The following is a 15,048-nucleotide window of genomic DNA, read 5'->3' on the forward strand; positions in this document are numbered from 1 at the left end:
CGGAGGGTCTGTTGTGTTGCGAGCAGCGAGAGGAGATCACACTGAAGTCAGACTCACGATAGTGAAATCGTAATGACAAGCTGCAAAGTGCTGACACACCAAACGTAGTCGAAGCAGATCAAATGACAAAAGTTTAAAACTCTTGAGAGCTACAGTCTAAACTGTGTAGCACAACTAAGACATTTCATTGGCTTCTGTTGAACTGGTCTGTACAGGTATGGGCCAGATCAAGTATGGGACAAAGGTACAGCTTTATTAAACCGATTTTCAAATACACCCACTGCTCTGGAATAAGTTGGACCAAGTATCACTGGGGCTTATCAAACACCTCAGAAGCCCCTCCTGGGAATTGCATTGAAAGTCCAACCAGGACTTCCAGCGTTCCTATCTCAGAGTAAAACGGAGAGATATTTATGAAGCCTCTTCCACTGACTTTCAGTAAGGAGATGATTTACTCCTAGGAGCTGCAAAGTGAAAAAATTATGATATTGTGGTTTTCTGACAGTTGTGGGGGTGAAATATTAGATGGAGCTAAAATTCAAAATGAAGAAACAGCACTACTTTTTATGTGTATGCGCGTTTAATCCAGGTAACTAAGTTGTCTTGATTAAATATGCATAAATAAATAGCTTAAATCTCAGAATGATATTTAGCAATAACCTTTTTGCATAGTAGGCTGTAAGTAAACACTGACAAGCCACTTATGTGGCACAATAAAAAAAAAAATGAACATACAAATGGAAATGGTAGATAATGACCCAGCAGTGTGAAATGATTCTGGTCAGCCCTCAAATCATTTTACAGAACCTATAGCAGAGCTGTGTCTTACATGTATTGTGCAATATTGCACACACAGCATTGATGTTGCAAACCCGCTGTGAGCTGCGGAGCACCTCTGTTAACTTGGCAAACCCTCCAGGTGGAGGGCAAATGAGTCATTTCCGTAGCCAAATGCCACCCAGTCTTACGAAAGGCACCGCCAGCCCCGCCACAGGTCATTTAATATAAATTAGTTCATGATACAATCATGATTGGCATGAATGCAGCTTGTGGAAATGAATGAAAGTGTACATATCTGAGGCGCTTCAAAGTGTGTTCAGACAGAAAACAGAGTGAATTTCTGAGTGGGATATGAAATTTTCAGTCCTATAATTTCTTTGCTCAAGTTGGAGCATTCTCAGCTCGCACGGGAAAAGTTATCAAGCTGAGTGCAAAATTTGCTCGTATTCCTGAAGCGGAGTCAGATACCCGCGAAGGTGAGAGGAAAAAAGGAGAGAGAAGAAGGAAACAACTGGAAGAAACCAGCGTGTCCGGGAGAGCTCTGAGTCCGTTCACCGGATGAGCTGAACACGAAACGGGCGCGGCTGACATGGCACATGCTAAGGTACAGCTGGCACACGTTGGCTGTTTGAGGGAAATAAACACAAACTTTCCGTCTGAACACACCGGAGGAGCTAGAAAAGACTGCGACTGACTGACTTACTGCCGAAATTGATGGTTTTGTCACTTTTGCAAAGCTGCCCTGTTTCCCCTGCTGCTGTGAGATTGTGAGGACCTAGTGTTTGCACAGGGTCACTCGTAAAATAATTGAATTCTTGACAAGACAGTCATTTTTGAGAAGCCTGCTGTCATAAATGAATACCATTTCTAAATAGGACAGGAGTCGTTCCCTGAGATAAGACAGATAAGTAGATAAGTAAAATGCTTTACTCCTAGTCCTAAATGTGGGGCCGGATTTGTGTCACTGAGAATTTTTGGCCACTTAGGACTTATTTCCACTCTGCTAGGCTTGATAAATAGGTTGTGTTTTCAGTAACTAAATTACTGCTGTAAACACAGTTAGTGTTAAGTGCTGCATTTATCAGCCTTTGCCCGTAGTGCTTCGTTGTCGATGCCGTTTGTGTAGTTTTTCTGACCTTTGTCTGGACGAGGATGACCTCCTTTGAAGGATTCATTGTTATCTTTCCAACCTCCAATGATCCACCTTTGCAGCCGTGATTATGACCCTTCAGGATAAGAATCATCTTTGATAAGATCTTTACTTTTCCGCCATGTGCATCGTCGTACATTCTCGCTTAAAGTAAAGTAACTCCCTGTGGTCGTCGCTAATGTCGCTAATAGTTGAGTTTGTCGGAGACTTAAGAATTCCAGTTAAAAAAGAATGAAAACATTTTAGATTTCAAACAGCTTTGACGGGCGAGCCATATGGCACTGCATGAACTAATCCCTCTCGTTTCCCAGACATTCCTAAATGGATTATCTACTTGGCTGCTTAATATTATTTCATTTTCATTCTGTCACGGAGTCCCATCCCCATACATCACTCACACTGGGATTCAATTAGCATGACAGTAATTAAGCAGGGGCCGTGTGCCTTTTTGACGGAGAGCGAGAGTGGGCGATGAAAGAACGCGAGCGAAAGATACTGCTCCGTCAAATGTTGTCAGTTTGTCTGCTCATCTCCACTTGTCACTACACAGCATAATTACCTTAACCAACACATACACACGCTCACACACACACAGCTATAAAGTTTGCTGTAATATCTGACAATAACAGTATACGTATTCTATCAATGTTACCACTTTGCTCGTGCACGGTTGGATTTCTGCAGCTCCAGTCCATCAAATGTGCAATCAGCACAATATTTTGCGCCGTTTCATTTCGGAGTCGAAGGTGTTGGCGCCAAGGGAAACTTGGTCACCGCAAGTAAGAATAAGACTAACAACACTACAGTAAATGAATGTGCAAATGACCTGACGCTATTGATAATTTGTCTCTCCAAAACTGGCCATGATAAATCATTTATACATACAAATATAGTTCAAATTTAAATGCTCTCACACAAACACATTGACAGAAAACAATCGGGACATATAGCACCTGTAAATGTAAAATGTGTTATAAGTCGATACACAGCGGTGGACAGAATCAGTATATGCCAGTGAGAAGGGATATATGACAGCGGCTCATGAGTGACACACTGTAGAGTTTAAAAGTGCCATAAGCCAGTAGAACAGCAGAGGCATAATAATACCCAACAGTGACCTGCCACTCGGAATCAGCATATCACACTAAAACCGGAGCTACGCGCTATCAACCGTTTTTCAGTCCAAGAGTCGGAAGAAATTTGTATTCTTCAGGCGCGGGCAGAAATACCGGGGTGATGCCCCTCGAGTCATTTTCTTGACTAGACACAGCTCCTTCCAGAAACCACGGCAGACAGTGTACAAGTGTTTATACATGCTGCTTAGTTCTCCCTGGAACTCGTAATAATGAGAATGAATGTACTGTGGCTTTGAGATGTGAGATTGGTCATGTAAATCTCTAACAAGCCTCTAACAAGGCTACTGAATTGTAATGCAACATTTAAAGGTATAGAATGATCTAGATTTTAACATTCACCCTTTCATCTGTAAGAGTCTTCATCTTCATCTCAGATCAGAAATCGTCCCACTTCTTAATCACGAATCTTGTTTTTACTTGCTCAGTTTCGTGTCAGTATTTCAAGAGGAGTAGATGACTGCGGTTATACCCAGTCAGTCAACTACCTACGCACACACAGGCACACATAGCGATGCCCCGCAACACACAGCCCCATCCTGCCGTATTACAACCGAGGGGAGTGGCCTGGTGTCTCCGAGCGCCCACAGTCCCTCACCTGCTAGTCTGAGTAGCCAACCGCGCATCAGCCCCGTCTCCCACCGAAGCAGCTGCATGTGTCTTTGAAGTTAAATCTAATTATTGCTGCGGCACTTGTCCGCAAATGCTGCATGTGTGTGTCTACAGACGTGCAGCAGAGTTTGCGTGTGTGGTTGCGTGTGTGGTTGTGTGCGAGCACACACCTATCAGAACACTCCCTCTGGTGAGCATGACAGTGGAGATGGGGAGAAAGAACAAGCTGCTCAGCCCTGCTTTCATCCTCTCCCCCCTTTTCCACTGCTTCAAAACTCAGCTCAGACACAAAAAATCATCTTGTATTTGTGTATGAGAGACATTGTTACATATTTCATGCTTCCGGTGATTGTAGGAGTTATCATTCTGTGTACATTCAAGTGTCTGACAAAGCAGCGCTTGTGTGTGATAGGCAGCAGGCATGTGTTTGTCTAGTTTGCTTGAATGCTGTGCGACACATTTGGAAGCAGCTTTGACAGCTTGACAGACTATATGTGTGTATGACATGCTAGTGTGTGTGCTGCCATTTAAATGTGTTATTACGCTCTTTGAAGCTCTTATCCTGACGGATGGGTGGGTGTGTGCTTGTGTCTGTGTGTGTGTGTGTGTGTATATCTTGGTGAATGATGAGCCAGCATTGAGTGTGTGTTGTGACGCTACCCTCAGCGAGGTTCAGCACCTGTGTCTCGTCTCCACTGCCGATGCAGACAGATAGAGCCGGAGACGCTCTGCAGCAGGATATGAAATATGCTAATGAACCAACATAATAATAACCCATCATCACACACAGAAAGAAGATGAAAAACTTTGAGGAGGATTTAGTCTTTTTTTACGACCTTGTTTCAAGACAAAATTGAAATTATCTTCACCAACGGGAGCATTTGCAGGTTTGCATTGTGACAGTCCAAGCTGCCTCAAGACATCAATCATAAGGAAAACAAAGTCCCCTCTTTTTGTTTAAGGGCACACACCAAACCAAACATTATGAATTTTCTGTGGATTTCTGAGCTGTTTATATATCCTGCAGTCCACGCATAAAAGGAGTATACATTCAAAAAATCCAAAAGCCACAGCAGGGGAATATGGTAATTGTAAACATTTTCTGGTTATTATTTAGTGGCCTGTGGAGGCAGAAAAAATCTGTTTCAAGGCAACAAGAAAATACCAACCTTTAGCTCCTGTAGTGTGTATGTACTATACATCCCATGTAGAGGCCCTTTCTCCCAACTTCGTCATAATCAAATACAAACAAAAAACACCAGCCTCTTTAAAGATGTGCCATAAAAAAAGTCATCTATCCTTGCGTCAGTTGCTCAGTTATCTCATTAAACGCCGAATATATGTCATGATCTTTGAGCATTTTAATATAAAAATCTCTCACTTTTTTTGATGCCCCATTTATCCAATCAAATGTGATTTTGGAGTGACTAGCTTTACCCCGCCTGTCATATAAAACCGCACTTGTCCGTACTTGGTAGGAATGTGTGTTGATGTCACTGAGCAAAAATAATTACATTTCCGTAGACGTAGTGTGCATGGACGCCAACTGTCCTCCACAGCAAACACATTCACTAAGCCACTTCCATTTTTCTGAAGGGTCTGAGGGATTTTATTTAAATCTATAATACTGCTAGCGAGACTCTTGACAGACCACTACGACGTATAAAGACAGGGTCACGTTACTGATGGAATTAGCCAAACTAGCATTATCACTAGCGGAAACAGGGACTGCGATGACAACAAGATAAAGGAAAGAGACAAGGTAGGGGATACAATAAGGAGCAGTGGAAGAGAATACCACACACAAAACAGTGCTCCTGACTGGCATGCAACAACTAGCAAGCTAAACTGTTAGCATGTTAAGCCAGGTTACCACTGTTAGAGACCACAGTAGCTGTGGGTTTTACAATGTTGTTTAAGGAGTTTTTCTTAAAAAAAACCTTTAGTAGGTGTCAAAGAAACAATTTGACATTTTGGGAAACACACATTTTCTATCTTGAAAGATAGATGAGGAATTGATACAACTCGTATATCTGTACAGTGAGCATGAAGCGTCATTCAGCAGCTAGCTTAGCATAACGACCGGAAACGGGACTGAGGGAACTCTGTCCAAAGGTAAGGCAAATGTCTCCCCTCTCTCACGACTGTACCCCACCACATAGAGTATTCTGTTTTTAGGGAAGATAAAGACACTTTACCTGCCATTTCACTTTCATTTTAAAAGTAATAGCAGACATCAAGAAAATACCAACATTTACCTCCTGGAGTGTGTATGAACATCCAATGTTTAAGGGCCTTCTCCAAGCTTCTTGGCACTCACGTACAAACAGAAAACAAAAGCCTCTTGAATTAGTGTTCACTTGTAGTTGAAGAAAACAAATACCATTACCTCAGTAAGTATAACTTGCAGTTGGTGATTTGAATAATGAATACTCTGGCAAAGCTTGATTGTTGTTCTACACACTGAGAAATATGGACATATTGCAAAAGCCACTGTAATCAAACTCTGAAAAATAAATACAGACTCATACACTCTTCCATTGTGTTAACTTAGTAGCAAACGAAATGAAGGGGAGTTTAAGCAATTCATTTTGTTAAGGACTCACAGAGGGCCATTTCTTTTTTGAAGAAAAGGAGGTAAAATTGTCCAATATTTCAAAAAAAGCTAAGACTAGAGAAAAGACAAAAATATGAATATAATTTTGTGTATCAGAATTTTTTTTTTCCTTCTTTCCTCACCAGTTGATCATTTCAAAACCCTCAGAATTATGTTGTGACCCCCTGCAGGGGCCAGACCCCTTGTTTGGGAACCAGTGGACTGACCTACCAAACTACATAAAGTAGTTAAAACTAGCTCCACCTCAAGCAGCCAAAACAGTAAAATGCTGCTTACACATTGATGCATCAGTATTAACAATCTAATGTCATATATCCACCTTATGCCTAGCCCCAAGGTTCCTTGCATGAACTATGGGTAAAACTTCCGGTTATTTAGAATACTGCTATCTCTCAGACATTTCTCTTTTCTTGGAGTTTTGGGGGAGATAGATAATATGGGAACAAACCCTGTTACACCTTAAATGGGAAAATGTAATCGTACCCCCTCCTCTGACTAACGAAGGTGGAAGATCCGAAGAAGTGGCCTAACGTGTAGTTACATATTAGCTACTTTATTGATCCTTTTTTCTACCGACGCTGATGTGACCTGAAAAAGCCTTGAGGTGTATCAGTGCTTCCGTAGGAAAATTTGAGCAGGTTTCATGAAATGAGGTGGAGTAGAACCTGGTCAGTCTCAAAGCAGACGTAGAGCCCAAACCGGAGCGTCACTGTCCCACGTCACCGCATCACACGTTCCATTAACACACAAAACTGCATCCTCTGCTCACATTTGTATCTGAGCTTCAGGGCAGCCTGAGGGCATGTGATTTTTATACATGGAAACAACCCCGATGTTGCACTAGGACTAGTCAGTGTCAGATAAACAATCCCCACGGCAGACCCCAATTTTTATGAAACATGCAGGAACTGTATTTTTGAAAGTGCCAAAAAGAATAAAACACACACACACACACACACACACACACACACAATTTGGTCCTAAGTTGAAGCCCGACAGACTTGTTTACACGTAACGGCTCAAGTGGGCCTGGCTCATTGTTTCCGAAGGACACACAGGCCCCATCGGTAGCAGCAATTATAATGTAGACTAAACAAACACAGGCATCGAATTTCACTCCAGCTTAGCTCTACCTTGTTGCATTTTGATATCAGCCATCCATCCATTACCTTGTTGCTTATTTAAGTCAGGGTTGCGTGCTATAAGACAACACAAACGTATAGAAACACACGGGAATAAGTGACAGCAAGGAACAGACCAGGGAGCCTGTCAACCTCATGTTCAGTGGACAACGAAAAGACTTCAGTGACTTGAGTAAATAACTTTGGAGCAGAGGAAAAGAAGCATTATGGAGCAGCAAAACAGCCTGTTACTTGAAAATGATTTTACCATTTTCTGTCCCTTAGTGCTTTAGTATGTATTTTCCATGACTTTTAATGACTCACAGCAGCTCCAGTCCAGAGTGCTCCGGCTGACGCAGCCAGTAATACTCAACAGAGTTTAAACGTGCTGCCAAAAGCTGTCCACACGTCTTTCTCATAACTCATTCAGTCGCCGAGCTCTCGGTTTGACAGCGTCAGGCAGTTTCGCTGATATTTCCTCGCATCTGAACTTCTCGCCGTATGAACACACGCCTGCATGTTTCCAAATGCTCTCCAGACATTCACATTTTGAAAGTGTTTCCGTGATACCGTGAACAATCAGGATAAACACACGAAACACACCGGGATTAGTTGATATTCACATACACACACTCACAGTATTTGCATTGACAAGATTCTAAGAATTTTAACTCATTCTAATGTGACCATTAATATTCAGAATATTCAGGATTAAAGTTTACCAGCAGATCTCGTCTTTTACCTGCCACTGCCAACACTATGTGTTTAGTTTATCCATAGGAGTAGATAAAGTTTTTTACTCTGTTGAATTTTTTTGAATGCAAGTACAACTGTGACACTGATTCTAAGCCGAAAAAAATGGAAACGGAGAACATAAGAAGAAGTCAACACTTTCCCAGTCTCCTTTCAGCCAGAGATATAACGTTCTGCCTGTTCATCCACATTTCGTTGCTTATCACCAAGTATGACGTGTTGAGCAGGGAAACTGAAGCGTTGAAAGTTCGGGTCACTTGAGGTGACCTGTATGACACTTTGCATTTTAACTCAACCTTCATGATGCACCATTTTTCTCATTTGTACAGTAGTTCTGTCTGTCCTCGAGAAATGCATCAAAAACTCCCAATTCAACTGCAGTTTCTTCTTCTTCTTCTTTTTTTTTCACTTTCTCTGCATCAGTAGCCGAGGGCAAGCACATAACAATTTTTGTCAGCAGCCTCGGTACATGGACTGTCAGAACAAAATAACAGCCCTCTGTTGTTTTTTTTTTTCGTTTTTTTTTTTTCTGTAAGTGCATGGAAGTCAGGCAAGTTCTTCTGCTGCAGAGTTCAGTGTGACCCCCGAACACATACGAGCAAGGGAGGGACTGGTCCTGTGTAGCTCAGGAGGTTCATAGATTTGAGCGTAGCATCACGTATGAGTGATAGACAGCAACTTAAAGGCAATTACAGGGGGTTGGAGGAAAACAAAAAGCCCCTCCACTATCTTATTAATGTTTTCTTTCAAACTTCCCCTTGATTTAGGAAAAAAAAAAAACATTAACACCCTCCTCCCAACATTTCAAAATAATACAACAGTAAATTAGTACTCTGATTCAAGCCTTATTATCCTAACAGTAATATCTTGAGAATAATATAGTCCCCTATATCACGTTAGGAGTGAAATTGGAAACTGCACAATTTATGGCACACTTGAGAAAAACAGTGAATCTTCCAGCCCCTGTTTTTTGGATAGAAACTGAAGGCTAATAAATAAATGGGTTATTACAGCCACTGAATTGCTGAACTGGGGACAGGTGCCAGCTCTCTGGGTGCTGAGGGACTGGGGCGCGTGCATAACTGAACCGATCATATAATGTTCAAAATTATATTATAGCCTCTAGTCCAACTTTATATGATATATTTGACTTTATTGCAGTTCTGATTTCTGTTGTGTTGCAGAATTACTTGAAGAAGTGAGTGACTTTTGGTAATCAATCCTCCTTCGTGACAGTTCTGTTTAGTTTGTGTTGGAACTCTTTTAGAGAGGTGCTGATTCAACTGTGTGACCATTTTGGAGGCTGAAGTTCGTGGTGCTTCTGAATTGTGTTGTGTTATAAGGACAGGTGTCTCTGTTATTTTGTCCATCCCCATTTACTGTATATCGCTGAGGGGTAGGCTAAATAACAGAGACACCTCTCTGTATAATGTGGGAACTGTACATCCGCCACCGGTAAGTTTAAGGACACCTCCATTTTTTTCAGTTGTTACTGACATTTACAGTGAAATTTGAGTGTAATGTCGCAGTTAAATGAGAGAATAGAACAAATTAATAATAAAGATTAAAAAAAAAAAAAAAAAGGAATCGCAGAATTTTAAATCCTATATTTAATCAAAAATTTCGACTCATCCAGCGGCTGAACACTCTCGTGGTGTTCTTTCTACGATGGAAGTGAAACGTTGTTTGGAAAGTTTGTCCCGACATTGCTGCAGAAGTTCCTACAAATGTGTGATGTGTTGTCACGACAGTATAGTTTGAACTCTACTCTCTCGCTCATTTAAATTAGCGAGGATCACTTTCCAAAAACTTTTCTTCTTTCGAAACCACACATTAGTCACTCGCACTCTGTGAACTTAGTTTGTCTAAGTTTGTCGGACCAACAGTCCAAAACCCAATGATAGTCTGACATTTAAATTGAATAGGCTAAGAAAAACAGAAAATATTCACATTTAAGAAGCTAAAATCTGCAAATGTTTGAGTAAACCGGGATTTAAAGCAACTATATATGTTTCTAATAACAATGGATCAGACCACTTTGTGTAATGCTAATAGTCTCGCTCAAAGTGAGGAGCCCACAGCGAATTATCACCCAACTTTGTAGTTTGTTCCAGCTCTCTGGACCATTTTAGCATCTTTTCTGCTCATTGTTTTGTTTTGTTTTTTGTTTTTTGGCCTTGGTCCAATTATTCTACAAATTTATTGTGCTGTCAATTTCCCCCTCAAAGATGAATAAAGTGGCAGCCAATCTTATGCTGAGTTTTAAGTGACAACAAAAGAGAATGATTATTTAACACCACAGTTACACACCTGATAGTGAAGGGAAGGTCTTGAAATAGAATTTAGATCATGGAGTGGGGAGATAAAATTTCAATTTGATAAAATATAATGAAACAGTTCGCACTCTGACTATTTTAATTGAACTTGAGTACATGTCAGACCTATATATGAATTAAATAAGGGTTGTTTTACTTAACTTCAATGTGGTGGTACTCTTTCCACCACTGCCTTCCTCTGACACTATTCTAGGATTCTCTTGATGGCAAGAGCGTTGCACAGGGCAGCACGGTTAACTGCGCGGCTGGATTTCTTCACTTTTTATTGATCCAGGGAAGATTGACTGAGCAGCGGGCTGTGTTTAAGCAGCTCATTGCCTCTGCAATCCCACGCTTATGTTCATTCCCGCTCGGATAAGGCCAGGTGTAACAGCAGTCTGCCACTGATTACCCCTGAGCAACTCCGCAGAAGTCGGGTGCATGCAAGAGTAGGTGGGAAGCAGTTGTTAGAGGTGTGGAGTATTCAGTATTATTAATATTCATACACCTCAGCAATGCTTTTTTTTTTTTTATGGCAGCCTCTGGAGTCGAAATTATTTTAATGATGAAAAAGTGCAAAAAAAATCATCGTGTTTCGGGCCGGATGAACCAAACCACCACATTTTTGAACCTTCAGTGTTTTGCGCGATCGTCATTCTTCTGTTTCTCAGAGACAAGTCACTCACCTTAGTTTGACATCACAGCCGTTTATCACACCGCGGCACCGGCAGGAAAGCATCTGGTGTTTTACCAAAGGGGCAATAATAACCAAACGAAAGTCACAGTCGATAAAGTCAGATTGTGACGAAGTGCCATATTAATAGGAGGGACCCACCTCAACAGGGGAATAGCTTCTATATTTTATAGTTTCCACTGTCTGTGGCCACAGTGTCCAGAGGCCCTTTTGTTAGAGCTGCTGACATTCTGTACACTAAACCTAGCCGGGTCGATGAGTGCATAAAACTGAACACTTGTCTCATTCTTTTTCTAAAAATTGAAAATACCAAGGCTTCTCTGTTAGGTACCTGATGGATGGTACCCGGTTTTGGACAGTGCGAGGGACTTTTCTATCGGGTTGCAAATCTTTCTGAACGGGGACACTGACTTCTCTCCTTGAGAAGTTGGGCAGCTGTACGCGGCTATTTGGGGAAAAACCGATTTTTTTTTACCTCCCTAGAGGCCATAGATTCGGCTTTGTTAGAGTCCACGGGCATAGCCAGATAACATTGGCTCCAGACCAGGATGCGCTGACGTCTTACTGAAGGCTACGTGTAACGTGATCTGAACCAACGCGGGTAAAGACATTTCCCTGTTTACAGAATAGTGAACCAATAGACTAGCTCCACATACTGTAGAGGCACTGAGTTTGACCATTTCTGGGCGTAAAGTATTTGCAGCATGATCTGTAAAGGTGAAAAGACTGAGCACAGGGGACCGAGCTTCAGAATGGAGACGGCATCATGCACATAAACTTGTATTGATAATTTCTCCATTCTCCTTGGCCAAGCTTCAATAAACATTTTCAGCATAAGACATCTTGGGCTCCTGAACCCTCTCGTCACTGACGAGTCGACCAATAATCAGCAAAATCCCGAGATGGACAGATGGCTGGTGGTTCCGTGAACTATCACCAGTCCCCGTGATGGCGCTGACACCGGCGGCCGCCTCGTTTGGAGGGACCTTCCACGTGGCGATCGCCGCCACTTCATCTGCTCGACAGGCGAGGGGCCAGTCTCGCCGTCGGGTCTTTTCACTGCACAGCCCAAGGGCTTGCATCGAACAGCGTGGCCTCGGAACTCTGGGAGCAGCTGCTTTGTCAGAAATATGAGAGAGGAGCAGCTGCTGCATGTTTACAGTGAATACTACTGTTTATAGACAGGTAATTATGTGATGTGAATGCATTGAATTGCAATTGTCCAAAAAAATGCCAAGCTTACACAGTATCAGAACAGGGTTTGATTTCATGAAAATCTAAAGAATCACTATCACTTAAAGCAATGTAACTGTCGTATAAGATAACTGAATCACACAGACTAAGAAGTGGCATCCAAAAATAGGGAAATGTTGGACTATTGGTAGTCTTATCGTTGTAATTAACACAACTTGGCTGAGTGCTCCTCCAAAGATTCTTCCCCCTTTCATTGCATTACTCGGATTTTACGCCCCTCTTTCTTCACAGACATTCAGATCGACAGGAGAGGACTGGAGCTCTTCAGTAGCACCAGACCATAAACTCAGCAGTCGCCATGAAGAGAAATTACGTCTCACTCAGTCCACTTGGCTTCGGTGCCTAATCTGGATTTGGTTCCTAGCAAATGTTCATTGGAATTGTTGGCAATTTGGAAGCTTTAATAATGCATTATTTGCCATTTTGCATTTGCCTCTTCTTGAGTGCTTTAATTTGAAGCATATTGCAGTGCAACCATGTGAATGCTTATTTCAGGCCATAACTAAAGTGTGTGTGTGTGTGTGTATATATATATATATATACACACACACACACACACATACTATAGGCTATATACCATTACTGTCTTAAATTTAAAAAGCGAGAAGATGAATATGGTGTTTTCGTCTGAGAGCTGGTGCGTCTTAGAGATAAAACAGTGCCAGGAGGCATCGAATAACTGCTATGTAAGTCTCTCCATTAAGACCTCTATCAAGGCCCCCGTCTCTTTCACCTCTATCTGTTGCCCTCTCCTCTCTTCCTCCGGCTCTCTGCTTTGCTCTCCTGCCTCCTTCTGTCTCTCCCTCGTCATCACTCATTATCCTGATGGAGAGCAAACAAGGCCATTGTTTCCTTCCATCAGTCTCTCCATCCCTCTTTTCTCCTTGGTTGAATGAACATATGGATGGCTCTCCCTCCCTAAACCTGCTCACCTCTGCGTTCTTGGCCTCCTTCCCCCTGTCTCTCTCTGTCTCATCTGGCATTTGGCATTAGTATGCAAAAGAAACAATAATATTCCTTCGTGTGCCTCCCACTTTGCCCTCCTCCATCACTGTGTTTGCTCTCCCTTTCTCCTCTGCTCGTTGCTTCTCCCTCCACTGCAAAAGAAGTCCTCAATATTTAATGTAACACTGAATCCTAAAATGTATCTTATCTGAAGTCGTGTGAATAAAGTCGGATAATTTATCTTGTTTCCAATGACCAATTTTCCTACATTTCTTAGATTTTCTTTAATGATGAAGTCATCTTCCCCGTTTTGCAGTGTCAAGTGGGAAACAAGCGGAATTTAAAGCAAGACCTTGTTACTCTTGAATGAAGCCATAACACATTCGTCATCTCACAAATAAAACGTTGAATGTATAAGCAATAAAACACACCTTTGCTCAGTTCAATAAGCTCAGGGGGTTTTTCTGCTACAGCCGTATATTGGTCCAGGGTGGCCAGTAGCTTTGGTGGCTAATTTTTCAGCTAAACTTTAGCTAGACATTGCTGTGTAGCAGACATTATTGAGTCAGTTCGCTCCTCTTATGGCGCTTCTCTACGTGTGCTATTGTTACGCTACGTTTTAGCATAAAACATTGTACCATAATTATGGGCACAGTGGCCGTTGCACGTTAACAGTTACATGGGCATGCCTGCAGGAAAAAAAAAAAGGACATGACGTCTGTGTCCATATTTCTGGATATATGGGGGGGTTTCATGACGTGAGGACAAGTTTACTAGGCTGTAAGTGTTTTGTTTGGTTTTTTTGTTATTTATTAATCTGCCGGATATATATTTTTTAAAATAATCAATCATTCATTCAGTCTATTGAAAATGAGAAAAATGAAGAAAATGCCAAAGGTATACGTCTTCAAATGTCTTAGTTTGTCTTAGTTTGTCAGACCAACAGTCCAAAACCCAATGATAGTCTGATATTTAAATTGAATAGGCTAAGAAAAACAGAAAATATTCACATTTAAGAAGCAAAAATCTGCAAATGTTTGAGTAAACCGGGATTTAAAGCAACTATATATGTTTCTAGTAACAATGGATCAGATCACTTTGTGTAATGCTAATAGTGTCGCTCAAAGTGAGGAGCCCACAGCGAATTATCACCCAACTTTGTAGTTTGTTCCAGCTCTCTGGACCATTTTAGCATCTTTCTGCTCATTGTTTTGTTTTTTGTTTTGTTTTTTGGCCTTGCGTACTCCAATTATTCTACAAATTTATTGTGCTCTCAATTTCCCCCTCAAAGCTGAATAAAGTGGCAGCCAATCTTATGCTGAGTTTTAAGTGACAACAAAAGAGACTGATTATTTAACACCACAGTTATACACCTGATAGTGAAGGGAAGGTCTTGAAATAGCATTTAGATCATGGAGTGGGGAGATACAATTTCAATTTCAATAAATTAAAAAAAACAAATTCTGTGATTTATTAAAAATGCTTTAAAAAACAAACAAACAAAAAACACAAGGTAAAACAAAAATTTACTGTATAAAATTTCAGGAAAATCTGGGCTCAGGACCTCGGTCCTCTTCAAATCCCGTCTACGGCCCAGATCGTTGACAGGGTTCGTTTGATTATCGTTGCCCCCCTTCTTGCCTTCTTTCTCTCTAGGACCCTGTAGCACCTGCT

Source organism: Xiphias gladius, chromosome 13 (genome assembly GCF_016859285.1).
Source record: "Xiphias gladius isolate SHS-SW01 ecotype Sanya breed wild chromosome 13, ASM1685928v1, whole genome shotgun sequence".
Lineage (NCBI taxonomy): Eukaryota > Metazoa > Chordata > Actinopteri > Istiophoriformes > Xiphiidae > Xiphias > Xiphias gladius.